At 40.1% G+C, this 27479-nt stretch overlaps 1 protein-coding gene across 1 annotated transcript in view; it reads left to right on the top strand.

Moving 5' to 3' along the window:
* The window catches only part of AMPH (amphiphysin), a 147718-nt gene that overhangs the window by 3352 nt on the left and 116887 nt on the right, over positions 1 to 27479 (top strand). The window lies entirely within an intron of this gene.

Below are 27479 nucleotides of genomic sequence, written 5' to 3'. Positions count from 1 at the left end.
CATACAGTATAAACCAACACATATTGTGATACTAAAATCTCATGGGTAACCGGTAGTTACATAATCTGGTGTCAATTTGAGAGGATTACGAGTGACAGAGTAGAACTAGATAGTTTTTTCGACTGCTGTAATTAATGGAGCAGATGGTCACATCTTTCTCCCACAGAGGAGTTGGTGGTTTGAATTACTGACTTTGTGGTTAACTTAGTGTGTAAAAAAAAAAAAAGCTTACTCTTTGTATTATAAAGTATCAATATACATACAGTATAAACCAACACATATTGTGATACTAAAATCTCATGGGTAACCGGTAGTTACATAATCTGGTGTCAATTTGAGAGGATTACGAGTGAAAGGGTGGAGTCTGGCCTGTCAATCAAGATAGAACCAATGATGAGGCCTCTGTGGGGGCATGGCCTTCCCCTGAGGATTCTGGAAAAACTTGGGGATTTCTTTCTGGGAGGCAGAAGACACAATCTCTCTCTCTCTCACACTCCCTGTGAGCCATCCCTGGGGAGAAACTACATGGACCTACCCTGATACAACCAGAACCGTGGGCCTGGAAAAGCTGTGTGGAGACTCCTGCCAGCGCTGATAGGCGTACAACACCACTAGACCCAAAGACTTTCTACCCACTGGCCTGTGATTGTCCTGAATTTGGCATCATTGCATGTGTTTTGTGAGTCAGAAGAGGACTTTATAGATTGATATCCGACATATGGGCTAATATTGGATTTATGGACTTGTTCTGGACTAGGCTGGGATGTTTTCTTAATGTACAGCTGCTCTTGTATATAAAGTTATTTTTTAGACACATATGAGTTCTTATGGATTTGTTTCTCTAGTCAACCCAGGCTAACACAGTAACCATCACCAGTACCCATTTCCAATATTTTTCATCACCCTTAACAGAATCTCAGTGATGGTTGCACATGGTGATGAATGTTGTCATTGTCACTGACCTGTATATGTCCAAGATGTTGAAATGGAAAAGTGGATATATTTAATTATGCATGCCCAATGAACATATACACATACCATAATTAAAGAACAATACCAACAAAAGATCTTATAGGAAGGGTGATTAGGAAAAGAGTATCTAAAAAGGCAATATGAAAAAAGAAAAGGTTGTAAAATTGAGAAAATGGTATGGCAGCCACATTTGACCTTTGTTTTCTAAACAAAAGAGAAGAAGAATCCAAGTGTACATGGGCCCAAGGCCAATTCCCACAGGCAGAGGCCAGACATAGACCCACATTCCATCCTTTTACCTGATTTTGACACTAGGCATTCCTCTCATGCCACTCAATGTCTGTGCTGGGTTTAATAATCCATTGCAGTGGCTACATCGAACTCACAGAGAATGCTCACAATTAATGGAAGTATATTGGGGAAGTTTAGCATATCATCAAGTGTCAGGGTCAGAAAACATGAAGGACACAGTCCTGTGTCCATAGCAACACCTCTCCTTAGCCAGCAGTCAAGTCTCTTTCAGGTTCTTCGCCTTCCATCCCCATGATCCCTTAGCCTTGTTCTCCCTTGGCCAGAAAGGCCTCCTGTCTCCTTTCCTCACTGCAGCATGGTCTCAGCAGCTGGATCTTGTGCTCTGGTGCCTTTGGTCTCTGGTGTCTTATTGCCTCTGCCACTTCAGACAGGGATCTCATACACCCTTCCCCTGGGGGTTCTTCTCTCTTAATAGACCTGGCATTGTCTCTGTTTTTACACTTGAGATGGCTCTCTTACACTTAGAGGAATAGAGATATTAGCCAATCTGTGAGTCAGAATTCTCTGCCCCTTGCTGAAAGCAGTGAGGACTTGAAGTACTTGCTGGTGAAGATTGTGGACGGAAGCCTTCAATATGGATTACAGCTTACTGCAAAGAAAATTACAGTCCTCACAACTGGACCAATAGGAAACATGAAAACTGGAGAAAAGATCGAAGTTGTCAACTATTTCTTGAATTCACAGCCAATACTCATGGAAGCAGCAGTCAAGAAATCAAATATCATGTTCTATTGGGCACATCTGCTTCCTACTCTGTTCCCCCAAAAGTAAGACATCCCCCCAAAATAAGACCTACTTACAGTTTGGCCTCTCATTGAAATAGAAGGCATCCCCCCAAAATAAGTCCCCCTGAAGCTACCATAACTTTGGACTTGACTGTTGTGGCAGGTGCCACCATGCAGCTCACTGTTGGCCGCAGCGCAGCTGGAGCAGACAGGAAGTGCGAGGTCTCTTTTAATAGGCCTCTTCTTGGTGTGTGTGTACCGTATTCTTCTTCATGGAAAAATAAGACATCCCCTGAAAATGAGACCTAGTGCATCGTTGGGAGCAAAAATTAATATGACACTGTCTTATTTTCGGGGAAACACAGTAAGACCTCTTTTAAAGTGTTGAACTACAAAGACATTACTTTGAGGACTAATGCACACCTGACCAAAGCCAGGGTATTTTCAGTTGCCTCATATGCATATGCAGGTTGGACATTGAGTAAGGGAGACAGACCACGGAAGAATTAGTGCCTTTGAATTATGGTGCTGGCAAAGAATCTAGACAGTGCCATGGACTGCTAGAAGATCCATCAGGTCAGTCTTGGAAGAAGCACAGCTTGAATGCTCATCAGAAGCAAGGATGGTAAGACTCCGTCTCATGTACTTTGGACATGTTGAGTTCAGTAATGCACTTGTGAGTAGGAAACACTTAACATTTTTCCAGGTACAGTGAACTATTAGTGCTTTAAAATGTTTTTGGTGTTGGCAGAACTAGCTAAGATTTGGAGGTGGGGGAGGGCAGAGGGTTCTAAACTATCAGAGAAAAATTTGACTGATTAAGTCACTATGTCAATTAAGTGGTCAATGGCTCCAGGAGCAGCAGCATGGCATGATTTTGGACTCCAATCCACCATCAATTACTGTCACTCTGAACAGTTTAAATATATATATATATATATGTATTTGTTCATATATATATATGAACAAATAATATACTACTGTTTAAGACTAACAACTTTTCTCAAGAATATTAGCAGATTTCAAAATCTAGATAAAACATCAATATCAGGGGAAATTTGATCAAGCACATTTATCTGATAAGAGTGAAGCAAATCAACTGGAAATGTTGAGCATGGTATTGCTTGGGTAGATTCACAAATCCCTTTGGTTCACTTTGAGAACATTGTTTGCATCAGACGCATCTTGTATTTGATCATCCAGTCATTTGTGGATGAGGGTCAGAGGGGGAAGATTCAAGAGGCCATCTGAGGTTTTAGATCTCAAACCTAGTGATCATGGAAAGAAAGGTGGACCTGAAGACCCAGGATCACTGGGTTTAGGCATGGGGGCAGTGTGAGGGTATGGATTTATGTACACGCTCTCACTGGAGATACTCGTTCTCACAGATGGATTTGTAATCTCAAGGACAATTACATATGTATGTATACATGCATACAACTTAATAAGGAAGAGCAAGTTGAGAGTCATTATAATGAAGCGAGGAGGAAGGGTATCTTGACCGTCTGTGAATAAGTGTATGTCTGTATTAGAGAGAGAAAAAGAAGAAAAGGAGGGTAGAGACAGACAGATTGACTTGTTAATTTTGTATAGGAATAAGAGTTGAGAAATATTGTGGAAGCTTGAATAGACTAATGATCTGCAAGGAGAAAACACGTGTTTCATTTACCCTTAGTATGAAATGGTGACCAATTCACATGTTACATATGTTGAAAATGGTGTGGTGTTTATGGAGAAACGTTAACCTGGGGAAAAGGGTCTATCAGGATTATAGTTACCTCTATGGCCTATTATTCTTACTATTAACATTTCTGTGACATTATTCTAGAAGCAGGATACATTATCTGTTCTAGGAAACCTAGTAACCATATTTTTTCCATGAATTGATTTTTTTTCAAATCCCCAAAAGATATATTATAAAATGAATCACTTTTGGATTTGTGCATTACATTATAGTGATATGACCACTTTTCATCAAAAGGAGATGACTTTGGAATGCTCTAGAAGTTATTCAAACATTTTGGGCCTTGATGATCTTGTTTTTAAATTCCCTTTAATAAAAGCATAAAGGTCTTTATAGTTCTTGATGCTTATTCATGCTCGCAGCAACAATGACAGAAAAGTCTGTGTTTAAGCCCAACTTGGAGCTCAGGTTTATTTCATTTCAACAGAAAATTTTTATTTTGACCCCAAACCTCTTTCCCTACAAAGTGGTTTGTGTTTGGGTGGGTTCCTGCATAACAGCTCTCTGTGTAACTGTCCTGTCCACTGGACCCCCAATTGCTGTGAATGCTAGATCCCAGATCTCATAAGCTGCTTAATTAGACAAGGAGGACAGGGAAATGAATAGCAGAGTAAAAGGGAATAGGGCGAACTCCTTTACAAAGCATGTGGAATTTTCCAAGATGATTAGGGGTAAGGAGAGAAAGGATTATAAAAATCCTACAGGAAGAACTAAACCTGATTTCAACCTTACCTCCCTGAAGGATTTATTTTTTTCCTTTTCTCATTTTCCTCTTACCGGAATTGCTAACAAGTAACAAAATTGACTTTCAGTTCACACGGTGCCTATGAGAAAAAGTCCTCAAGTACAGGGTCCTTGACTCCTCTCTCCTTCTTGCTGAGAAACGTGCCCACCAAGGTACCATATCCCATAGCAAATATGTTCATTATGACAACAAAACAACTCTGGGTGGACCAAGACAGCTAACTATTTAATCATGTCTAGGGCAGATCTAAGCACTATCAGTCAGGTGCTAAGAACAATACTGCAGCAGTGACCCTGACGCGCTTTTCCTTCCTGCTTTTACTGCCGCAGCAGTGCCTCTGCCGCTTCTCACCAGGCTCACTGCCAGCACTGGACTCACTTTGGAGTAATACCAACTACTCCAAAAGATACGCGGCCATCACGTGAATTCTGAGTCATAGCAACCCTGCGCAGGGATTCTGAGACTACACATCGTTTCAGGAGCACATGGCCTCCTTTTTCTCCCCCGGAGTGCCTCTGCTGATGGGCTTGAATCCCTGACGGTGAGGTTTGCACCCTGATACTTAACACACTGCAGCACCAGGGATACTTAATGTAAACCAAGAAGAAGATAAATACCTGGGCCTTGGAATCTTGTTCAGTAGCAAGCACTGAGAGACCATTTCCTAATTCTTTGTATAATCAGTGAGTGCAAATGGAAATGCTACATCCTCTTCTACACTAAACTGAGTTCTGCTTAGCACAGGAATCCTGTTTTGCTGGTTTCTTTTTTTTAACTCAAAATAATTTAGTAATTTGCACATAAGCTTTCAACAAAAATGTGTTAAACTTGAAGCTAAACTAGTGACAGAAATTATTATTTTGAACACATTTTTACAGTATGTTTCTTTTTATTTCTGGGAGGGAAAATATATATTATGTTTTATAAACTTTAAGTACTTTTTTACACAACATAAGATATGTATACAAATGATTAAAAATAAAAGTTACAGAAACTGGACTTTTAAAAAAGACTGAAAATCTGAAGTATACTCCCACAGTACATTAAAAAGCAGATGACATTTTTTCTTTGCTGATGGTAAGACATATTGCTTTCTGAAATTTTTTGCATATTGTTCAAGCAGATAGGTCTAGCGTCTACCTTAGAAGCATTTTTTTGGAAAGCACAGATAACCATGATACTTGTTTATCCACACTTCAGTGCATATTAATGAAATATCTCAGACCGTCTTCTGAGATAGCCACTGCCTTAATTAAGTGTAAGCCCACTGGGCCTGTTTTGAATAATAGATTCTAAGTTAGTGTGCTCCCCAGTATGTAGAACTTGAGGTAGCCTATAGAGCCTTTTATTAGGGAAACCAACCTTTTGGATTCTTAGTTTGGTGTCCATCAAAACAGTTGTTCCCAAATTTAGCTGCATCAGATTCATGCAAGGCCTTGGTAAAACACAGATTGCTGTGCCCCACCCTAGAGAACCTGAGTCAACGGGTGTAGGTGAGGTTCAAAAACTTGCAATTCCACCCAATAAATCCCAAGTAATGCAATTGGTGTTGATTGGACAACACTTTGAAAACTGTACACTAATATCAACCTATATACTTATTTTTTCCAAGCACCCTTTCTGTTTAATCTTTGAAACTTCTATTTCCATGTCAATGTCCCCATTTACCATCTTTATGACAAGATATAGATAAAAGTTCAGTGGCATGCTCCAAATTACCTGATATGGCTATCTCCAGAGAGCCAATCATGTACGAGAATATTCTCTTTCTTAGGCTGATTTTGGACACGGACCGAGGGTCCTCTCTTTCCCAAAGTTGCATCATGTGGAATTTGTTAAATAAAAATACCTTTGGATGAGTAACGTGTATGTTGTTCACAACTTTAATGAAAATGAGTTTAATTAGTTCTTTCCAGATAGTTTGATTTAATAGAGTAAGAGTATGTAGAAGGTACTAGAACACTGGCCATAGGATCCTAAGGGAAAAATAAAGAGTATTTAAAAAGGAATTTGATAAAATCAGTACATATAATGTCTCTAAAATGTAAATAACCCCTTTTCAAGAAGCTTAAGCAATGGTAGAAGAGATATTTGTAGCACTATATGCTTACAATTGTGCAAGTACCTAGTTTCTATCATAGATCTTTTTGTTGCTATTGTTACTTTTTGCTAGCAGAAAGGAAGAATATGCTGAGAATATTTTAATCTAAAAGAACTCATGAAAAAGTCAAGCCTTGAGTTGTAATATTGAAAGATTATATGGACAAAATATTGAATGATGCAGGAAGCATTAAAGAAGATGGAAAGGACATACAGAGTCACTGGCAAACAAAAATCTTGCCAACAGTCAACCATTTCAAGAGGTAGCATTTGATCAAGAACGAATGGTTTTGAAGGAAGAATTCTAAGCTGCACTAAAATCATTAGCCTCTAACAAGGCTCCATTGATTGATGGAATACCAAATGAAATATTTCAACAAGCTGATGAAGCCCTTGAAACACACACTCATCTAAGCCAGGAAATTTGGAAGACTACTACTTGGTCAACTGAATGGATGTGATCCCGTTTTTCTACCCATTATAAGGTGACTCAACAGAATGTGAAAATTATCAAACAATATCACTGCTATCTCATGCAAGTAACATTTTGTTGAAGATCATTCAACAACAGGTGCAGCAGTACATTGACAGGGAGCTGTCAAGGTTCAAGCTGAATTCAGAGGTCATGGGATAAGGAATATCATTGCTAACTTAAGAAGGAACTTGGCTGAAAGCAAAGAATACCAGAAAGATATTTACTTGGTCCTGATTGATTATGCCAAAACATTTGACTGTGTGGATCATAAAAAATAAACAAAAAAACCCCCAAACTTGAGAAGAATGGAAATTCCAGGACATTTCAGTATGCTCATGTGGAACCTGTACATGGATCAAAAGTAGCTGTGTGAACAAAAATAGGGAATATTACATGGTTTTAAAATCAGGAAAGGTGTATGTCAGGGTTGTATCTTTTCACTATACGTATCCAATTGGTATGCTAAACAAATAACCAGAGAATCTATTATATGAAGAAGAATACGGCATCAGGATTGGATGTGATGTGCAGATAACAACACCTTGCTTACTGAAATTGAGGAAGACTTGCATCACTTGCTGATGAGAATCAAGAATTGCAGCCTTCAGTGTAGATTATAATTCAGTGTGAAGGCCAAAATCCTCATGACTGGACCCATAGGTAACATCATGATAAAAGAAGAAAAGATTGAAGTTGTGAAGGATTTTGTCTTGCTTGAATCCACAATGAATGCTCATGGAAGCAGCAGTCAAGAGATGGACACATTGTGTTGGGTATGGCTGCTGCACAAGTCCCTTTTAAAGTGTTGAATCGCAAGGTTCTTTGAGGACTAAGGTGTGCCTGACCAAAGCCATCCTATTCTCAAGTGCCTCATCTGTATGTTAAAGTTTGACATTGAATAAGAAAGATAGAAGAATTGATGATGCATTTGAACTATGGTGTTGTCAAAGAATTTTGAAAGTAGTATGGATGGCCAAAAGAACAAACATCTGTCTTGGAAGAAGTAAAACCACAATACTTCTTTGAGATAAGGCCGAGGAGACTTTGTCTTCTCACCGACTTTAGACATATTATCAAGAGAGACCAGTCCCTGGGGAAGGACATCAAGTTTGGTAAAGTGGAGGGGCAGTGGAAAGAGGAAAGCTCTGGAGATGGATTGACACAATGGCTACAACAATGAGCTCAAACTTAAGAACAATTGTGAGGATGTTACGAGACTGGGCTGCGCTTTGTTCTGCTGTACATAGGGCCACTGTGAGTGGGAATGACTAGCTGGCACATAACAACAACAACAATTACATATGTTTACATGAAAAACTACTGGCTATAGTACTTGGCTGCTAACCAATTGGTTGGCAGTTGGAACATACCAGCTACTTGGCAGGAAAAAGATTTCTTAGTCTGCTTCTGTAAAGATTCCCAGCCTCTTCACAGTGTGAGCATAGACTCGATGGCAGTATTTTACTTTTCGTTAGCTTTTAATGCTTGCATTAGAGATAATGATGCGTCTGAAGTAATCAAATTAAAGTTGTTCAGCAAATGAGAAAATGATGTGCACCAGAACTTGAAAAAAAGAATGAAGAGCAGAAATCAATGAAATTGAAAATAAGTGAAACGGAAAGCTGATTCTCTGGGGAAAAAAGTCAATGAAACTGATAAAGCTGGGCAATGAATGTACAAACGCGCTTTACACAATTGATGTATGTATGGATTGTGATAAGAGTTGTGTGAGGCCCTAATAAAATGATTAAAAAAACTGATAAAGCTTTAGCAAAACTGATAAAAATAATAGAGAAAAGAAAAAGCCCACCAATATTAAGAATTAAACAGGAGATATTACTGTAGAACTTGTAGCCCCTCACTGAAAGGTGGGTAGAGCCATACTTCCAACCACTTTGTACGTGTACATTTCTCAACCACAAGGAGTCAGTTCTTCCATAACCACAAACAACCAGACCGCAATCAAGTTGAAATAATTTATAAAATCCTATAACCATTACAGAAATTAAAATCCTAGAATTCTACCAAATATTTAACGAAGAATTAACTAATTTTACCAGTCTCACCCAGAAAATAGACTAAACGGGAGCACTTTCCAATTTATTTTATGAGCTCAGTATCATTCCAATACTAAACTAGACAACGGTAAAAAAATGAGAAATTATGTAGATAAGTGGTTTCATAAAATAATAGCAAACTAAATTGAACAATGTAGAAAACAATTCTACACCATGGCCAAGTAGAAATGAATCCAATTATGTGAGATTGGTTTAACATTACAAAAGAAATCAATCAATGTGAAGACATCATATCAGGCTGAAGAAGAAGAATCATATGAACATGCTCAAAAAGACAGGGTCCCCACATGGATTAATCCTCCGGTGAATCTCCTCTGACCATTGTCCAGGGATGTGAATAGCCTTGTTATCAGAAATCTAGCATTGTAAAGTCAATTATGGCAGATTTAGTTAAGTTAGAATCTAATATCTTATCATTTGATCTCCCTTTTGACCCATTTTACAGTTAGTTCAGTTTTTAATATTTTCTTCTTGCTTTTTAATTCTTTTTGTGCTTTGTATAGTTATCATTGTTGGTTTGTTGCTGCTGCTTGTTTGTGTTTTAGATGACTTTCCCTATAGGAAATCCATAGAGAGACAGTAAGTGGATCAAGAATTACCTGCAGGCATGGCAGGCGAGGGCGGGGAAAATGGTGAGCTGACAACAATGAGTATGAGAAGAAAGTGTTCTGAAATTGATTGTGGTGATGATTGCACAACTCTTCCTAATATGATTGAATGATTAAATTGTATGAGACATGAAGCATATGGCAATAAGACTATCTAAAAAAATATTTGTAACAAAATTCAACACACATGACAAAAGTGCTCAGCAATTAGTAATACAGCGTTTTCAGAAACATAGACAAGGTTACTTCAAAATTTGTATGGAAATACACAGAGTCTACAGCGCCTATCATAACTAAAACAATGACAAAGAAGAATCACTGTCTCTTTGCTATTCTGAAGTAGCTGTAGTAATAAAGACAGTCTAGCCGTAGGGAGAGGAATAGACAAGTAGATCAATGGAATAGAACAGGATGACCAGAAATAAAAACTAAGACCCATTGCTGTCTATTCTCACTCATACTGATTGTATGACAGAGTAGAGTTACTCTCTAATAGGGTTTCCCAGGCTGTAAATCTTTACAGAAGCAGACTACCAAGCCTTTCTCCCATAGAGTGACTGGTGATTTTGAACCACTGACCTTTTGGTTAAGAGCCAAGCACTTCATCACTGCATCACCCAGAAACAATGCCTAAAAATGAAATCTGTTGTCATTGAGTTGATTCCAAACCAGAGTGTCCATATAGAGCAGAATAGAACTGTCCACATCGAGTTTCCATGGACCTCTGATGGTGCTGTCAGTTAAGTGTTGAGCTACTAGCTACAAGATAAATGATTCAAACCCGTTAGCTTCTCCACTGGAGAAAAAAGAGGCTGTCTGTTTCCACGAAGACTTACAGCCTTTGAAATCCTGTAAGATTGCTGTGAATCAGGATCAATTTGATGACAGTCGGTATGGTTTTTGGTTTAAAATCTTTATAGAAGCAGATTGCCCTCTTTCTCCTCTGGAGTGGATGGTGATTCCAAACCGCCTACCTTTTGGTTAGTAGCCGTGCACTTTGATGACTGTGCAAGATGACTCCTTTTACCCAGATGCATATAAAACCCAACTCTATTGCGGTTGAATCGACTCCAATTCACAGTGACTGGACAGGACGAAGTAGAACTGCCCATAGAGGCTCCAAGGCCGCGAATCCTTACTGAAATGGGTGCCGCAGTTTGCATTTTTCTCCATTGACGCGGTGGGTGGGTTTTAACTGACAAGCTTCTGTTTAGGAACTCAGTGCATAAGCACTGTGCCCACAAACAAGTTCAATGGATTTTTGATGAAGGAGCAAACACAGGTAAATAGAGGAAAGGTAACTTTCCCATAGCTGGTGTTACAATGATATCCACAGGCAGAAAAGCAAACGTTGACCTAAATCTCTTTGTAGCAACATTTCTTCAAACTCGACCACAGGTTTGAATGTAAAATATGTCACTGTCAAACTTTTAGGGGGAAAAATCGAGTAGATTTTGGGGGGATCTGGGCTCAGCAAAGAGTTTTTAATCTTGGCATTAAAAACGTGTTATACAAAGACAATTCAATAAAATGGACCTCATCAAAATTAAAACTTTTTGCTCCATGAAAGATATGTTTAAGATGATGAAAAGACAAGCTATAGACTAGGAGAAAATATTTGCAAACCACATCTTCATGAAATGATGAAGTGCTGGAATTACTTATTCACTGATATTGAGTTTATTCCACCTCTTAGTGATGCTATAAGACAGTGTGGAACGAACCGCTCCCCGTGGCTGTACATCTCTATGGGAATAGATAGCTTCATCTTTCTCCTGTGGAACAGCTGGTGGATTCGAATTGCTGACCTTTGAGTGAGCAGCACCCTGGGGTACCCACTACGCCACCAGGGTTCTTTAACATACAAAAAACTCTCAAAATGAACTGCAGGAAAAATAACAATTCAATTAGAAAATTGGTAAAAGACATAAATAGATATTGATTTGAAAAAAAATTACAGCTCACAACCACAGGAGATGTTCAGTATCATTGGGCATCAGAGAAAATGCACTCTGAAACCACAGTAAGATATTATCACATACATATCAGAATGGTTAAAAGATCAAAATAGTGACAACATCAAATGTTAGCAAGGATACCAAAGAACTGGAGCACTCCTTTATTGTATAAAATAGTATAGCTACTCAGAAAAGTAGTTTGACAGTTTCTTTAAAAAAAATTAAACTTCCAGTTAACATATTTAACAGCCTTTGTATTATTGGATATTTATCCTATAACAAAGCAAGTTAATAGTCACATGAGAACCTGTATACCAGTGTTAACAGCAGCGCCAACAGGGTATTGGTTAAACAAGCTATGATCCACACATACCCTGGAATGCTACTGAGCAGCCAAAAGGGACTAACGATTGCTACAACTTGGATAAATCTCCAAAAGTTATGATGCAGGAAATAAAGAAGAAAAACAAATTTCCAAAGTTTACATACTGTGTGATTCCATTATATTATATTTGTGTCTTGACAGAATTGTAGAAATGCAGTACATTTTAGTCATTATCACAGGTTGGAGATGGGGAGGTGTCCTTGGGTATATAAACTTTAAGTGCTCAGGGAGTAGCTGAAAGCCTGACAGTCCCCACCCACCCAGGGGCTCCTGTGGAGTAAGGACGGGCACTTCGTTTCTGAAAGGTCACAGTCATTGAAGACCTTGCAGAGCAGCTTTCCTCTGCACACGAGCTGCCCTCAGTTGGAACAGAAACTAACAGCTACAGGGTCCTTGTCCTGATGGCACTGATTTCCTTTCTTATCTTCTCTTATCTCATGAATGCCAACAAAAACGCCAATCCCCAAACAGGTTCTGAGTTATAGCCCTAGCGTCCAATTAGCCTTTGATTGTTGACACAACAGTAACATTAAACAGATGTGGTGATTTGTTTCTTCATGTAGGCTGGCCTCCTAAATTTTCATTTGATTGAAAAAAACCAATTCGTTGCTGAGAAAGTGTCTTTCCAGTGGAAAGCTGTGTGTGATTCCATTGGTTCCCTTACGCTGTGAAATCAAGGAAGGTGGCACACTACTGCCAACCTATCCTGCAGTGCATCTACCTGCTTTCTCTCCTGACGGTGCCAGTATCTATTCACCAACCCATGTGGTACCATGATAGAGAACACAACACACAAATACATGCACACATACACGTAAAACTGGGAAATCTGAGTAAGGTTGGTGGGCTATATCTATGTGATGATACGGTCTGTAGTTTTCAAGATGGTGTGCTGTTGGGTGAGACTAAACACAGAGTATTCAAGGCATCTGTCTCTATTTTTCTTACAAATGAATGTCAGTTTGCCATTGCCTAAAAGTGAAGTCTGATTAAAAAGTTTCCTTCAGCTTGTTTCAGCTAGAAAGCGTTTACTGTTAGCGGCCTCGATTGGAACAAAGGAGGCTCTGAGGCAGTCACCAGCTCACATCCTTTCTGAGATGGAGCAGGAGCTTAGATCCTTTTAGTGTACAGGGGCATCTAGAAGCCCAACTCTGGATGCTAGGTGTACCTGTGATGCCATGATTCTAGACTTTCTCAGGGAGCAGCATCTATGGGTTACACCAGGGGTCCTCAAACTTTTTAAACAGGGGTCCAGTTTACTGTCCCTCAGACCCGTTGGAGGGCCGGAGTATAGTTAAAAAAAAAAAACTCTGAACAAATTCCTATGCACACTGCACATATCTTATTTTGAAGTAAAAAACAAAATGGGGCAAAAACACCCAATGGGCCGGATAAATTTCCTCGGCAGGCCGCATGTGGCCCGTGGGCCGCAGTTTGAGGACGTCTGGGCTACACTATAGTAACTAATACCAGCCAGCCAACTGCCATCGAGTGAGCTCTGACCCTTACCCTAGTGACCTGACTGTACTGTGGAGTAGAACTTATCCCCAGGGCTCCTGAGGTGGTAAGTCTTTACAGGAGCAGAAAAGTGCATCTTTTACTGGAGTGGCTGGTGGGTCTGAGCTCCTGGTCTTGGGGTTAGCAGCCCAATGCACAGCTCACTGCATCGCCAGAGTGACTTCAAGTAACTGAAAAGCATCATTTGTGGCAATCATTTCTTTTGTGAGAATTAATACCAAACTGGTTCCAAGGAATTGAAGATTGAATAAGTTCCCAAAGTCCAACTCTTCTTCCCAGATGCTAGTCTGCTCTATTCCACCCCTGAGCCCACCCCACTTCTCCCTTGAGCAATTTGCTCACATTTTGTGGTTCTTAGAATCTCACAGGTTCCCAGAGAAACTCACAGAAGTTTGCGGGAATGTCTCACGTGGTGGTGAGTGCTGTTCAGTCCAAACTCTGAAGGTCAGACATGGCTAAGCCAGATGCTGGGTCCACAGGATGTGCTGTGCCCCTGGCTCTTGCTGGTAATGTGATCACAGCCCTGCTCCTCAGAGGGCTCCTTTTATTCTATACTGCAGTTGGCATGGTAGGGAATACTGTTGACCATCATTCACAGATGAATCCTATCAGTGTTTCCCCCCCACCTTCTTACCAGATCCATACAGGGAAAGGTCATTTGGTGAGCGTTACATTGAATATCAATGGTGCAATTGAATTAACATTGAACCCTTCATCCAAATGTAATAATCTATTCTCCACTCCTGGACTCTAGCGTATTTATGCACAAATGACCTGAGGCCTTTGGCATTTTCCCAGGCCATGCCAGAAGTAGCATTTCTTCTTTCTGCTGTAACATATCATGACTTAAATCCATCCAAAGAACAGTAACCAAAATAACCATTAAACAGAGTGTAACCTGTTCACACCTTCTACTAAAGGTGAGCTATTAGTCTCATCCTACTCCTGTTTGTTAGCAGATCCAAATTAAACTCACTGCCATTGAGTCAATTTTGACTCAAAGCTTCATCCTATAGGACAAAATAGAACTTCCCCTGTGAGTTTCTGACAGTGTAATTTTTTTACAAGAGTAGAAAACTTTTATCTCTCTCCAAAGGAGCACTGATTGTTTCCAACTGCCTACCTTTCAGTGTGTAACCACTATGCAACCAGGGCTCCTTGTTAGCTAATGTTCCCCCAAATAGGACTATAGCTACAAGTGTGTGAAATTCAAAATTATAACATACCACTTAATTAAGGGATTATGGCTAGAAGGGCCATATTAATGGAATATAACTCATTATTAATGCCCTAAAAGAAAGGTAGCAGCTAATATGTTGTCTTATTAGGCAATCTGCTTTTTAGATTTTGATAGTCTGATATTTATCCATTTAAATATTAGATTGATTTGCATTTCTTGATAAAATATGTAAATGTTATTGTTGAGTTCTGGAAGCATAAGCTCTTTGCTTGATGTTTCCTTTGCCTATACATCATTTCAGCAACCCCAGAGATCCCAAAAGCTTATTTGTAACCAGGATTTCACCAGCTATATTAGGCATTTCTTATGAGAGGTATAATAAACCAGAGCAAACTCATTACTTTCAAATTGAATTCCAACTCATATCTAACCCCAAGCCAAACCCCCAGCCACCAAGTGGATTCCTTCTCATATCAATGCTATAAGACAGAACAGAACTGCTCCTGCAGGTTTCTGAGACTTTAAGTTTTTACAGAAAATTATGCCCTCATATTCCTCCTATAAAATGACTAAGAAGTTTGCTTGAGCATCAGCCTTGCAGTTAGCAGTCCAACTCTTAGCCCGTGGTAACATCCACGGGGTTGTAAAATTGGTCTGACTTCCCTTTATCCCATTGCAGCCATTGAAGAGATGTCACAGTGGGATTTTCATGACAGGCAGGAAGGCTTACTCATGCCAGTAAAGCACTAGTGTAAATTACAGCTTATTATTTATAGAGATTTTCTTCTTTTTAATGATTTTTAATACTATTAGACTAAAATACACATTATTCCAGACCCAATATTAGAGAAGGAAAATCATATACAGGGAAGATAGATAAAGCATTTGATTTGATGGAGACATAACAGCTCTTGATGGTTGGAGTGGTCAAAATATTTGAAACATGGTATCTTGATGTTCATGACATTCACTCAAAAGTATCTCATGAAGTGTGGGTTTAAGTGGCTGATTGGCTTCTGTGTCATTGTGCAGACAGAGGAGATGAGATGTAGTGAACAACTGGAGGCATTGATTGACTTGTATCCGCAGCAGGGTACTTCATTAAAGTAATAGGTATAACCTCCCTAAGGATAAATGCATTTCAAAAGCATCACTTGACTGACTCCACAAGTAATTGTGTGCCTGCTTAGTACAAGAACTGAAAAACAATGTTGAGCAGATCAGACTTAATTCCTGCTTTGTGAAGCTTGTAGTGCACAGGGATTTTCTTTATTTGAAGCAATTAAAATAGTAGGAAAAATGATACCGAATTTATTGATGATGATACTGTACTTCTACTGTTTCAACATGTGTTGATATCTTACTTTTATCACTTTGTAATTAGTGTATGAGAATATTTTTACCCCAATTAATATTCTTAGAGAATATTATTATTGCACATTCCCACAATCCCACTTCCAGCTACACTCCCAAACACCCACTCTCCCAGGCTTATTAGGTGTTTATTTGCTGTTACTGCAAAGACCCCTCTTACCCTATACTAAAAAATCCAAACCATGGCCTTAAAATTAATTCCAACTTATGTAGACACCATATGCTACAGAATAAAACTGAACTGCATGGGGTCTTCTTTGCTGTAATATTTTACATAGAGTTGTCTGGGTGGCAAAACTATTTGAACTCGACCCCCAGTTACAGAATTGGTGCTTCAAACCCACCCATTGGGTCATTGGAAGAAAGACCTTGCACTTACTTTCATAAACAGTATAGTTTGGTACACAGTTCCACTCAGTAATGGAGCCACCAAGAGCAATGGGTTTGGTTTGGTTTGGCTGGGTGAGGTCTAACAATCAACCTTTGAATAACTGATCAAACATAAGCCATTTGTGCCACCCAGAGACCAGTAAGACGACTCCTATAGAGCTGTCCATTATGCCTAATGGGAAAAGAAAAAAAGAAAAGCTATGACAGGTCTTCAAAACATTTGTGGAAAAGTTTCATTTTTCAAAAACATTCTATATTGTGAATTGAAGCCCTGGTGGTTTCTCATTGAGCTGCAACCCGCATGGTCAGCAGTTCTGAACCACCAACAGCTCCACTATAGAAAGACTGGGCTTTCTATTCCCATAAACAGTTACCGTCTCAGAAAACCACAGGGGTGTGATAGGTAAGCTTATTGTGCCAAGCTGGCTAATAAACACATGTGGGATTAATAAGGTTGCAGTCTAATTGAAGGGCAAAGAGATAAATGGCTCAGTGAGCCTCACCTTTCTGTCTCTTGCTCTCTGATGATTGGACCAGTGTGTGGCTGCCTTAGCTAATTCTCTACTTCAACTTGTAAGTTACACTACCTGTGGGACACCCAACCCATGGACCGTGCTGCTATAGTTTGAGGTTCCTTCAAGACCTGCTTTGCCACATGGCTGGTGTATACATCACTTGAGCTGGGGACTGTTGGACCCTGTCATCTGGTTGACTGTTGGTGACCTGCCCTGCTGTTTGCTGCCTGTGGCGGGACTGCCTGTAGCGGGACTGCCTGTATGGCTCTACAGAAGACTCAGCTGTCTGCTTCCCTGACTTGCACCCCGCAGCCCTCGTGAGTTGAAGGACTAACAGTGTATTAATTATCTCATGGAAGTGAGTTGAACTGAGCCATTTGTACTGCTCTGTGGACTAATTAGCTGTTTATTTCTTCGTGTTGTATGTATCTCTATCTATATATCTATCATAAGTGTGCAGGGTTTGTTTCCCTAGAGAACCCTGTCTAACACAGGGGTCACTATGAGTCAGCATGCACCCAATGGCAGTGAGTTTGAATGTTTTAATATTGTGAATTGGGCAAAGGGCTATAGAGCAAATCAGTTTTCCATTCCACAAGTTATACACATTTTGTTTAACCACATTGATGCAATGTAACATCTCTTATCCCACTCCTTATTTTTCCTGTTTCTATTCCTCCTTCTTTCCAAATCATGCTGACTTTTGAGATGAAAAAGATGACATTCATCTTTTATCTTTTGATTTAATTTTTTCACAAATATTTTGAAGCCCCTGTGTAGTAACATTGGGGAATCTGTCCATTTTTAGCCTCCTTCCTCTTATTGTTTCAATCCAACTGAAGAATGGTTCCTCGGTTCTGGGCTATAAAAGTCAAAATCTTTCATTGAAAATCTACTAATTTTTGGATCCAACTCTAAATATTCCAGTCAGCAATGCTTATGCCATTTTCTATGTAGCCTTCAAGCCATTGCCCCTTGAGAAAGCTCTTGTTTGAGAAGTTCCTTACATAATCCCTATTCTCTTACCTGTATTTAATTATAGTTTTTCCTGTCTACACTAATTATCCATACTGACCAAGGAGGATTTAGTATCTCTGTTAGGCACATTGTCTAGTTTGGATGCTTCTCTCTAAATGATTTTGATCGACTGTCCAAATCTGTTAATGGAATACATGAGAACATTAGATGTGTCTCTCATCCACACATACAGAGACTCTCTGGAATGGTTTTGAACATCTGCAAAGATGTGCTGTGATTGACTTCCTGGTTGCACCAGTATTACTGCTTCTCCACCGAGACCCTTTCTCAGTAGTCACTCTGTAGGCTCCTATCTACCTTTGTCATTGGAGTAGCCAATGACACATCTAAATGATAGATGTGTTAGAATGAATGTCTTATGGTGACTGACAGTTACCTGGAGCCAGAAATAATTTGAACTGTATTTTTAGCAGTTTCATATTATAATTTCATACTAGAGTGTCCATCATTGGGTCCAATATGACTTCACAAGTGATGTTGTGAAAAACCATAGTGTTGTTGTGAGCTGCTATAAAGTTGGCTCCTGACTCATGGTGACCCCATGCCCATCGGAATAAAATGCTCTCTGGCATTCTGTGCCGACTCCATGACCAGTTGCAGAGCAAACCATTGTGATTCACAGGGTTTTCCTTGACTGATTCAGAAGGAACCCTCCAGCCATTTCTTCCACGTCTATTTAAATCAATTCTCTTTTAATTTTTTTACTGGGGGTGCTTATAGCTCTTACCACAATCCATACATATATCCATTCTGTACATATGTTGTCATCATCTTTTTCGGAACATTTTCTTTGTACTTGAGCCTATGGTTTCAGCTCCTCAGTTTTCTCCTCCCCCATCCCCCCTTGATAATTTATAAAGTTTTGAGCAAAATAAAAACCAAACCCATAACCATTGAGTTGATTCTGACTCCTAGTGACTATAGGGGACAGAGTAGAATGGCCCCACAGGCTTTTGGGGCTGCGCATCTTTATGAAAGCAGACTGCCCCGTCTTTCTCTTGGGAGTGGCTGATGGGTCCAAACCAATGATCTTTAGCATCAAGTACTTTAACCACTGTGCCACCAGAGACTTACAGGAACTCTAGAAATTTCTAAATTTCTGAGTTCTACTTCTTTGGGCAAACATAGGAATAAGGTATTGTTCTGATCACTGTTTTCTATGCATAGGGTTTTGACATTTATAAAATGTGTGTACGCTCTCTCATTCGATTGTCACAGCAATTCATAAGTATAATTTTACTTTAGCGATATGAAGGCTGAGTATATGTCATAAAAACTGTAATTGCATTTAATTAGCAAGACTGTTGTTACTGTTGCTAGGTGCCATTGTGTCAGTTCCAAGTCATAGTTACTCGTGTACAACAGAATGAAACATTGCCTGGTAAGGCACCATCCTCCCAACTGTGGTTATGGTGAGCCCATTGTTGCGTCCACAGTGGTGCTCCTCTACTTAGGCCAGCATGGTGTCCTTGTCCAGTAGCTGACATTTCCTGATAGCATATCTAAAGTACATGAGATGAAGTCTCCCTACCCTCACTTCTAAGGAACATTATGCACTTTGTCCAAGATAGATTATTGGCATAACTACCACTGAATTATCTACCAATGAACAAAAGAATAATAAAGCTTAATTCCAAAATTAATCTTTTTGTTACATGTTCTCATTTTAAAAAATCATATTGTATGTATAATTTATCATATTGACTTAATGTTTCTCATAGGCATTGCTAAGTGGTTCTTAGACATCCACATAATTTATGCCCATGTGCTCTGGGATCCTCTATTACTGAAACACTTAAAGTTATGAGAAACATAACTTTATATTTGAGATTTGTAAGTACAAGTTAAAAATGAGACAGCATTCTGAATTCCCAAGTAGCATGTTAGGGGAGATTTCAGATATTTCCTATGAAGATATTCTTTTGCAATATAACAGACTGAGCTCAACCAAACTTTTATGAAAAACCAACTCTTCACAGTTTCTCATTTATAAGATATTTTGTAGGGGAGCATACAGCCTCACCTTTCTCCCAAGGAGTGAACAATGGGTTTGAACCACTACCCTTACAGTTAGCAACCCAATGTATAACCTACAGGAATCCTTAAAAACACAATAGCTGTTGCATCCAACACTTTCTGAGTTACACTATGTGCCAGGTAGTCTGTTGATACTTCACATAACTGTTCTCAGTTTCAGTGACCACTCTTAGAGGTGAGCACTGCTGTCATCCTCATTTTACAGAAGAGGGACCGGAGGCCCGAAGAGTTTCAGTCACTTGCCCAAGATTGCACCTAAGAGCTGAGATTGCCAAACGGGGCAGTGTGATACCAGAGCCCACAGACTTAATCTCTATGGACTCACTCATGGGAAAACAAATATGTGAATTCAAAAGATTTTTTTTGAGAAAAAAAAAGTAAAGAAAATACAGCACAGATAATAGTGTTTCTAGTTCAATTAGTCTCATTGATCGCTAGTTGCTTCCCGTTGGACAGTGATAGCACATTGTGTCAATGGATGGCACCCATGTCTTTTTAACCTGGGAGCACGAAAGTGGGCGAGGGCAGATTATAGGATTCAACTCACCCAGATGAGCTCAAATACTGCCTCCTTCCAGATGCCTGGCTTTGGGGGAGTTTCTCAGCTCTGTGCCCCAGCTTTCGTATTTGTAAGCACATGCCATCCTTAGAGGATTATTAGGAAGACTGTTGCCCTTAGGAGAGTGCCTGGTGCACAGTGATCATCCAGCAGGGGTAGTCGTGGTGATGATATTGCTATATTAAAGGGTTGCGTGGACCTTCCCAAAACATTCTACATGCTATATGACTGGAATAATGGTAGACAAGGAACATCCTGCTTTCTGATTAAGAACATCTCTGGACTTTGACATGGCAGGTTCCCCCCCCCCCCTAATACGTTTATTCTGCCTAACAAAGTCCAGATAGACTACTATAGGTAAAGCTGGATCCATCCTCAGAAAGGAGGTCACAGAACCATACGCTATAGGAAGAGATTCCCATGAGATGGGGCTCCTATGGAGATGCCTTGATTTCTAGGTCAGTCCACGTGCACCAGATATACTACTCGTGTTCTAGATATTAAGGTAAAGGTTGAAAACATATTTTAATAAACCCCCCAATGCACCTGTAAGTCATCTACACACACACACACACACACACACACACACACACACACCAAGAGCACAAAAAAGAAAACAAAAAAATCTTCAAGAACCGTAAACTCAACTGCTTAAAGGCAATAGAGCGTATGTTCAAGTTGTCTCTGGCCTGCACTGTATGTGTGAGTTTAGGAGTGGGTTACATGTTGGGCTGCTAACTGCAAGGTCTGCAGTTTGAAACCAGGGGCCACTTAGTGGAAGAAAGATGAGCCTTGGAAACCCACAGGGCAACCCTACTCTGTCCTGTCGGGTCAATATGAGTCAGAATTAACTTGATCGCAGTGAGAATTAGACCAGTTTGTCTTCTTATTCAGGAGCCCCAATGGCTTAGTGGTTGTGCAGTGGGCTGCTACCTACAAGGTCAGCAACTCAAAATCACCTGCTGCTCCAAGGAGAAAGATGAGGCTTTCCACTCTCATAAAGAGTTACAGTCTTGGAAACTCACCGGGACAGCTCTACCTTGGCCTATGGGGTCTCTATGCCTTGGCATTGATTTGATGGCAGTGCGTTTTGGTGCCAGGTGGCATAAATAATTAAGCATTTGTTAAGAGAATGAATTCTGTCTCTGCAAAATATTCTGTACCCGTGGCTATAATCCTATTTGGGAATCCGTTTCTTTGTTATGTTAATAAACGTATATTGTAGTTGTAAATCATTCTCTTTTGGGATATAAAAATGATTGAACAAGCTAGTGAGCAAACTGATGTCGGGGAAGAGAAATGCTGGCTACATGGAGACGGCCTCGGCGCAGAAGCTCAGAAGAAACAAGAACCCTCCAGAACTGACAGAGAGAGACACTTCCCTCAGACCTGTGAGAAAATACAATTCTGTTTGTTATAACTTGTGTTACTGCTTGTGGTAGTCACCTAATCTGGTGTCAATGTAAGGATTAAGAGTGTAGGGGTGGAGTTTAGGCTGTCAATCTGGAGATAGCCAATGAGACTTCTGTGGGCATGGCCTTCTCTGAGAATTCTGGGAAATCTGGTATATCCTCCTTGGAGGCGGAAGACACCTTTTTCTCTCTGCTACTCCATGGGAGACAATCCAGAAGGCAAGCCACATGGACACAACCAGACCTCGGAAGCCAAAGAAGCCATAGAGAGACCCCTGCCAGCGCTGAGATGTTTCCAATGACACTGGATCCAAAGACTTTCTACCCACTGGCCTGTGATCTTCTGCATTCGGTGTCATTGTATGTGTTTTGTGAGTCTGAAGAGGACTTTATAGATTGGTATCGGACATATGGGCTAATATCAGACTTATGGACTTGATCTGGACTGGGCTGGGATGTTTTCTCAATGTTCAATTGCTCTTGTCTATAAATCTCTTTCGTATATGTGTGCCCATGGATTTGTTTGTCTAGTCTACCCAGACTAACACTGCGGTTATAGCAGCATTCAAACTCACTGCCCTGGAGTCAACTCTGATTCATAGCGATCTTATAGGACAGGGTAGAACTAACTGCCCCTGTGAGTTTCAGAAACTGCAACGCATTATAGGAGTAGAAAGCCTGTCTTTCTCCTGCAGAGCAACAGTTGGTTTGGAACTACTGACCTTGTTAGTTAGCAGTGCATCCCGTAACCATTGCACCATCAAGGCTCCAAATAGCATTCCACTCCTAACTGAACTCACCCACAGGTACCTTGGAAGATGGCCCTGGTGATCCCGGCTTTGCCAATGTTCCTTATAGAGGACAGTTCAATTTGGCAATCCATGGGGCAGCTGTGAGATGGGATTAAAATGATTGCAACTGACTTGGCTTTATATATACAGTGAGTTACCTTTTCTAAATACCCGAATAGAGATCTGTATAAACTCTTTAGTTGGCTTACGGGCCATGTGGTTATTATTAACTTGTCCACTTTGTGTTATTGAAAGATGCAAGGTAAGCTGTTGGGTCATAGGTAACACTGGAGTTGATAGCAGGCTAGTTGGGCCATGGCTCTCAGATAAAATTGTGGAAACGGAAATGGCCTCCTGATGTGTGTCCCTTTCCCTTCCATGTGCCCCCACATCCTCCCCTAAGCCCATTTTCCTGTTCTCATTTATAGCTTCTCCATTAATGCCCACCAAAAAGAAATAATGATAAAGACTTTTAAATGGAGCAGTTGTTCTATGAAATCAGTGCTGGGTTCTTAATGAGAGTCCCTGTTAACTATAAATAGTAAGGAACCCAAGCGGAAAGCGAATTTTGAGAATGATGAGGGCAACAAATGTATAAGTGTGCTTTACACAATTGATGTATGGATGGATTGTGATGAATTGTATGAGCCCCAATAAAATGAGTTAAAAAATGTAACAGAAATGTAAATTTCAGAGACCCTGCTCATGTTGCCTTTGAAGAGCTCTTGTCTTTCAGTTTGACAGCACCCCAGCTGGTCCTCGGAAGAGCCCTCTTTCCTGGCAACTGGAAAGTGCGGGCAGCCCGCTGTTCAGCTGCCCAATGTCTTTGACCTTAAGTGGCGTCAGATATTATGCCTTATTAGCTAGTCGTTAATCAGGGTGCTGATTAGGGCCTCATTAAATCTCATCTCCTTGATACTCCGATTTTCTTCTCAGCACTCAAACTGGTGAGCAAATTTATGAACATTGCTTTCAAGATTGAGCTAAAGCCTCTGAACTTTGAGAAATTGAGCTAATTTGAATTCTGATCTTCTGCTTCATTCATTTTCAAGAGAGCAATTTCGGCAAGAGTCAAAAAGAATCATGAAAGAATAAGAACTTCTGTAGGTCTAGCATGACAGACAGGATGACAAGACCTGCCTTTTGAAGTCACCAGTTAGTGGTTGTATTTCCCCAGGTCTAGACTTTATACACTTATTGGTTCCATTGCCTTTCACGTCAGCGCTTTCTGAAAAGTCGGCTCACAGCAAGTTGCTGAGTTAGAGAGGTGATTTAATGAAATTTGTTTTGTAATGTGCGTGGCATTTTCTTTTTCTTTTTTTATAATGAAGTCATATATGCTTACCATATCTTAATGAGCCCATCCAACAATCCAACGCCTGTTTAATAGATATTAAGCATCTTATCCCTAAGATTTTCATTGACTATTTTTTAGAAGTAGATTACCAGGCTTTTCTTCCTAGTCTGTCTTGTTTGGGAAGCTCTGCTGAACTATCTGTCATGAGTCTCCCTGCTGGGATTTGAAGTACCAGTGGCTTCACTTCTCACATCACAGAACATGTAAACTACAACAACTACAACCAGCAACTATTATCTTAAGGTATTTTGCCGGACCTGCATAACCTTGTTAATAGAATCCCTTGAATTCGGTTTTACAATTAAATTCAGGACTGCCTGCTGGCCTTGTGCACGTGTTGATTTGTGGGAAATTTTGTTTTCAGTTACTGTGGAGTTGATGACAACTCATGAAGACCCCACATTTTACAGAATAGCACTACTGTATATGCTTGTGTATACGTTGAGTTTTTCAGCACATTTTTACGCAGGGTTTGTGGTAAAATTAGGTGCCTCGGCTGAAATTCAGGTCGGCTTATACTCGAGTATATACGGTACTCTGGGGTTTTCCTGATTGCAGTCTTCCTGGAAGTGGCTTGCCAGGACTTTTCTTCTGTAGTATCTCTGGGTAAGACTGAGCATTCTGTACCCCCAGAGCCATATTTAAAGACTTGTTCTTGGTACGCGCTGAGTCCATTCTGACTCACAGCAATCCCACGGGGAACTGGTTAGCTGCTGAGTGCTAACGACAATGACACCACCGGGGCTCCTTCTGGTGGACATTGAACACAACAGGTCCGTCACTGTCAAGTCAATTCCAACTCGTAACTCACAGGACCGAGTAGGATTGCCACAGAGTGTTTCTAGGATTGTAAATCTTTAAACAATTTTAAATCATTTTAAAAATCATTTTATTGGGGGCCTCTTACAAATCTTATAACAAGCCATCATTCAATTGTATTAAGCACACCTGTACACATGTTGTCACCCACATTTCCAGAACATTTTCTTTCTACTGGAACCCTTGGTATCAGCTCCTCTTGTTTCCCCTCCTACCCTCGTGAATCCTTGATCAGTTATATATTATTATTGTTATTTTGCATCTTAAACTGTCTGTTGTCTCCCTTCACCCACAGTTCTGTTATTCATTCCCCATGGGGTGGGTGATATATCCAGTCTTGTGATGGGTTCCCCCTGGAAGAAGACTATCATATCTCTCTCCTGGAACCACTGGCCTTTCAGTTAGCCAAGTACTGAGCCACTGTGCTATTGATGCCCTGAGCTTAGGTTACTTCCAAACTGTTGCTTTCTTCCAAGCATTTGGTCCACAGTTAAATCAAATCAACGTTTTAACTGTAGCTTCCTTGTTTTGGGCAGAAGTGCTAGCTCATAGGTGAGGTAGCAAAATTATACCGCTTTACTGGCTCCTGAAATCCTAATCATAGTATTTCCTAATATTTTACTAACATTTAAAAATATTTTAATGTTTCTAAATTTCATTTGCCTAAATAATAAATAATTGATTCTTAAGCCACATTAATTCTTTACTATTTAATATAACCTTGTTTTTAAGCTAGATGCCTAGAGGTGGTTTTCCACAGCTGTAGAATTTTGAGCCACTACCTTTATATTGTATGTATAGCTTTTCTTACTAGAAACCTGCTCATTTTGTAGAACATTGCCTGTAACTCTTCTGTGCACTTATAAGGTTGAAGTAGGAAATTTTGGTGCCAGAAGCATTTATAATGGGTCCTTTGACATACACAAGGTCCTTGGGTGGTACAAATGGTCGGTTTATACTGGATTGCTTATCTAAAGGTTGGCAGTTTGAGCTCACTCAGTGGTGCTGTGGAAGATACATTTGTCAATCAGCTTCCATAAAGATTACAGCCAAGAAAACCGTATGTAGCAGCATTTCTACTCAGTAATACATGGAGCTAACACACGAATCAGAAATGACCGAATGAAAAGGGGTCTTGGGTTGTATTTTAGTAGTGTAGTGAACTACAACGTGGGCTGCTGCCTGCAAGTTCAAAGGTTCAAACTCACCAGCTGTTCCACAGAAACCCACAGGGGCAGTTCTAACCTATTGTATATGGTCACTATGAACAGAATTGACTAGATGGCAGTGAGTTTGAGTTTGGTTTGACATTACACAGAGTATTTAAATATTTGACTCTCATTATGTGCTTGGGGTTGTCCATGAGGCTGCAAAATGACTTACAAATTAGAACTGGTGGCTCTATGAATTTGATGTTGGGCTGCTAATAACAAGATTGGTAGCTCAAATCTATCAGTTCCCCTGTAGGAGAAATATGAGGCTGTCTGATCACCTAAAGATTTACAGTCTCAGAAAACATTAAGTAGAATCATTATGAGTTGTATGTAATCAACTGGATGCCACTGGGTTGAGTTGGGCTTGAAGTGTTTGAGGCTGTCCGTGGTGCTGAAAATAGAACCGTGAGCTAGACCCGTTGTAGCACAGCAAGTCTGTGAATCACTTGTCTTACCCACAAGATACATGTATTACAAATAATGAAAGAATGAGTGTTACTAAGGGTTAGCCTGACATGAAGCAATCTGTAAACAGATTTCATTAGGTCTAGAATGTAATTTCCTTGCATTGACTAACAAAGGGATCTGAATTACTCCATGGTGCTGTGGCTGCTGCACTTATTCTCCGTTTAATTAGATTTTAACTTTCACTGTAATGCTTTCAAGGGGAGGTATTATGAGCAGAACCCACAAGAGTAAGAAGCAATATATTTGAGCTACGACTTAGCACAGAATAAAATGATTTTTTGACTAGCAACAGAGATTCTCAGGCCTTTATAAATTTTTTTTCTGCCTGTATATCATGTCTGTGTACCTGTATTCTCATGATGAGACCCCGATGACCCTAATTTGTTTTTTAGACCTGCCATGAAGCAGAGATCTGGGGACACTAGGCCCTGTTTCCCAGCCCTGTGAGAGTGCAAGACCCCAAGGGAGCCAGTGGGTGGGAATAGTTTTAATGAGAAAAGAAGAGCAGACAGGCTCCCTGGGGCTGTGTGGGCAGGAAGTGAGGCCTGGGGAAATGCCTGAGCTTGAGTAGCACCAGCACCTGACACAGTTGGAAAAAATAAAAACCCTCTGACCAATGCCAGAGCCACGTTATTATATGATATGCCAGGGTGAAGATCTATGTAGGGGTGGATCCTTTTTGGATCTCACCCAAAGAAGAGTATT

Source organism: Echinops telfairi, unplaced genomic scaffold, assembly GCF_000313985.2.
Source record: "Echinops telfairi isolate 266 unplaced genomic scaffold, ASM31398v2 ScPeMD7_7;HRSCAF=31, whole genome shotgun sequence".
In the NCBI taxonomy this organism is placed as follows: domain Eukaryota; kingdom Metazoa; phylum Chordata; class Mammalia; order Afrosoricida; family Tenrecidae; genus Echinops; species Echinops telfairi.
This window is presented reverse-complemented; position numbering and strand designations above follow the sequence as displayed.